The sequence below is a fragment of the Leptonychotes weddellii genome, chromosome 3 (genome assembly GCF_054177405.1).
Source record: "Leptonychotes weddellii isolate Sample4059 chromosome 3, ASM5417740v2, whole genome shotgun sequence".
Classification (NCBI taxonomy): Eukaryota; Metazoa; Chordata; class Mammalia; order Carnivora; family Phocidae; genus Leptonychotes; species Leptonychotes weddellii.
The window spans coordinates 21171527-21175045 of NC_138371.1; the positions used below are offsets into that span (position 1 = coordinate 21171527).

At 41.9% G+C, this 3519-nt stretch overlaps 1 pseudogene; it reads left to right on the forward strand.

Moving 5' to 3' along the window:
- The first annotated feature begins 789 nt into the window (after positions 1-789).
- Positions 790-1640, forward strand: LOC102725639 (uncharacterized; annotated as a pseudogene).
- Positions 1641-3519: the final 1879 nt, after the last annotated feature.

The window sequence follows — 3519 nt, forward strand, 5'->3', positions numbered from 1 at the left end:
ATTTATATGGAGCTATAGCAAAGTTTCTGAAACATTATAAGAGCTCAGGAAATCTTATATAGTACTAACTATTTTTATAGACTAATCTAAGACAGGTATGCCTCCTGGGATTTAGCAGATCTATCAAATTTCAGCTACTGGGTGCAATGATAAAGCAGAGCAAATTTCCTCTGAAGCACTCACAGATGTCTCCCGCTAGATTTCTGTAGCCCTAGAGTTTCTCTTTCAACTTCTTGGGGAATTGAGCAAGCAAGAACGGGAAGCCTGAGGGCATTGATTCTCAAAGTGTGTGCCAGCCAAAGTAAATTTCACTAACATGATTCCTTTATTTCTATTTATACCTATTCTAAAATAGAAGATAATTCTCCCCAATTGAGCTAAAACCTCTGTAAGGAAATATTCTAACAGGTGATCGAGGGAAGTGAGAGTCCCACAACTTCTCAAATAAACATCTCCAAATTTAGTGAAATTAAATGACAGCGAATGAGCAAATATACTGAGTTTAACATGGATTTCATCACACTGGAAATATGTGGAAACATTTGATTATCTAATCACAAATTAGAAATGTGAATTATAATGTTGCAGTTAATCAACTCATAGTCTTGAGTTCCTGAGACCACAGGAAGGATGCATTTTTCTTTCTGATAGTCATCTTCTAAAAACAGAATTACTTCTACATAATTTCATTTTGATATTTAAATAAATGTGTACACACAAACAGTACTTGTTATAAGAAGGAGAAAATATACTTATTTAAAAAAAGGGTAGAGAAGGGGCTGCAGCGCCGAGCGGAGAAGGCAGGAAGCCGAGCGCGAGCAGGGGCTGGGTGGGCACCATGGTCCGGATCACCACCATCGAGGAGGTGAAGCGCAGGATCCAGGTTCTGCAGCAGCAAGCAGATGGCGCAGAGGAGAGGGCCGAGGGCCTGCAGAGGGAAGTGGAAGGGGAAAGGCGGGCCCTGGAGCAGGCCGAGGCTGAGGTGGCCTCCTGGAACCGTAGGATCAAACTGGTGGAAGAGGAGCTGGACCGCGCCCAGGAGCGCCTGGCCACTGCCCTGCAAAAGCTGGAGGAAGCGGAGAAAGCCGCTGATGAGAGCGACAGAAGTATGAAGATTATTGAGAACTAAGCCTTAAAAGATGAAGAAAAGATGGAACTCCAGGAAATCCAACTCAAAGAGGCCAAGCACATAGCAGAAGAGGCAGATCGGAAGTATGAAGAGGTGGCTCGGAAGTTGATGATTATTGAGGGGGAACTTGGAACGCCCAGAGGAACGAGCTGAGCTGGCAGAGTCCCGTTGCAGGGAGATGGATGAGCAGGTCAGATGGATGGACCAGAACCTTAAGTGTCTGAGGGCTGCTGAAGAAAAGTATTCTCAAAAGGAAGACAAATATGAGGAAGAGATAAAGATTCTCACGGATAAACTCAAGGAGGCAGAGACCCGTGCTGAGTTTGCTGAGAGATCGGTAGCCAAGCTGGAGAAGACAATTGATGATTTGGAAGATAAGCTGAAATGCACAAAGGGGAGCACCTCTGGTACACAAAGGATGCTGGACCAGACTCTGCTTGACCTGAATGACATGTTGAGCGCCCCAGTCCGGCCCTGCCGCTGCTCGTCCCTCTGACCCTGACTCCGCCTGAGGCCAGCCTGCCCCTGCCCGAAGCTGGCCTTGAAACTGAGGGCTGATCTCTAACTGGAAGGCTGCTTTCTCATTTTGCCGCCTCTCCCACCCCAACCCCTGTGTCTTTTTCACCAAACTGTCTCTGCCTCTCCCTAGAGATTCCAGTTGGGCTTGAGGCTGAGCACCTTTGGGAACAATGTTTAAGGGAATGTGAGCACAATGCAAAGTATCTTGAAAAGCATGTTATGATGTACACATTTTGTAATTACCGTTTTTTGGTGTTGTTGATGTAGCGACCATTTGTAAAACATTCCAAATAATTCCACAGTCTGAAGCAGCAGTCTAACCCCTTCCTCACATTTGGAAAGTAACTTTTCAGTTTAGTGCATACTGTCCTCTCCACAGAGGAGGGAAAGCCACAGGGGCCCGCCTTACTGAGAGCCAGAGCCCAGTAAGAGACCCACTCCAGGAAGCTTCATTGCTTTGGCCAAAGTACCAGCCAAATTAGAAAGGTGATTCCAGGAGGAGTGGCCAAAAAAGTGTGGCTCAGGGTTTCAGCTTTAAGGTATCTTTGAGCAACTTATTTTTTTTTTCCATCAGAAGTGACCAAACAAAGTAAGATGGTGAGACTTCTGAGACCAACCCTTATCCTATCTTTTACCCTAACTGCCCACAGAATGGATCATGTTCCCCTTAATGTTGAGGTGACCACTTATTTGCTCTCCTGCCTCCTTGAAGGAAAAAAAGAAAATTATGTGTTTGCTACTGATTTAGCCATATGAAACAAACTCATCTCATCATCCTTTGCCAGGTCCAAAGCTGCTGTCTCTAAAAGTGTCATCTCGTGCTTTGTATCAGTGAGTGCTGGAGAAATCTTGAATAGCTTATGTACAAAACTGTTTTTAAATTTTATATTGTTTTGAAACTTTGCTTTTTAGGGTTGGGGCACATTAGCCACCCCATCTGGCTGAGAACTCTCTACAGTCTGTGGGCTGACTGTGTGCTGATCTTTTAAAGTTTCTTTCCCTCCCCAATTCCCCTTTTTGGTGAGGTTTCTGTGAGGCCTGTTAGGTGTGCATCCTGCAGCTTATTGGCTTAAAATGCACTCTCCTTGGTGTTCTCTCTTTGAGGGCCGATTGGGAGAAAGAAACCAGTAGTGCAAACAAACTGTTTTGATACTGAAAATTGACAAGAGTCTTTTTGAAATAAAGAACCAGTCCCTCTAAAAAAAGAAAAGAAAAAAGTATAGTATGACACCATCCCAAAAATGGGGATTAGTGATTAATTTTGTAGAAGTTAGTATGTTGTTTCATTTATTTTAAAGTATATTTACTTTCAAACTAATTCAACAGTATACCTATTGAGCTACTGAACTAGAGCTTATTAGGTTACTATTTGGGCTGTCAGAAAATATTTAATAATTGTAGAAAATTCAAAAAATAAATCAATTGCCCAAACCATTGTTAATTGAAACAGACAAGTCTATTTCATAATCAGCATTATGTCAAAATATACCAACACTGTTTTTGATTGATGAATTTTTCCTTTTGACATAGTCATCATTACTGTGTAGGAAATTTCCATTCGTAAATTCAAAAATATAACTTCTTCCCTTTCTCATTCATCTCATCTATCATCTGTTTGAAAGTATAAAGTTTCTACTTACCTATTCTTTCATCCATTTTCATATTCATCTTCATGGGCTAAGTTAAGCAGAAAAGAATATGAGCACTCACTATTGAAAAGCTTCTAGTAAGTTGTATAAACACCCTAATTATTTCACATATAAAAGATATTGCAGTTAAGCTGCCAAAAATATTGAAAGCTGGCAACACCTGACTTGAAACTTAGCTTCTAATGTGACATCCACCCAAAGAGACTAGCCTATTTTCTGCTC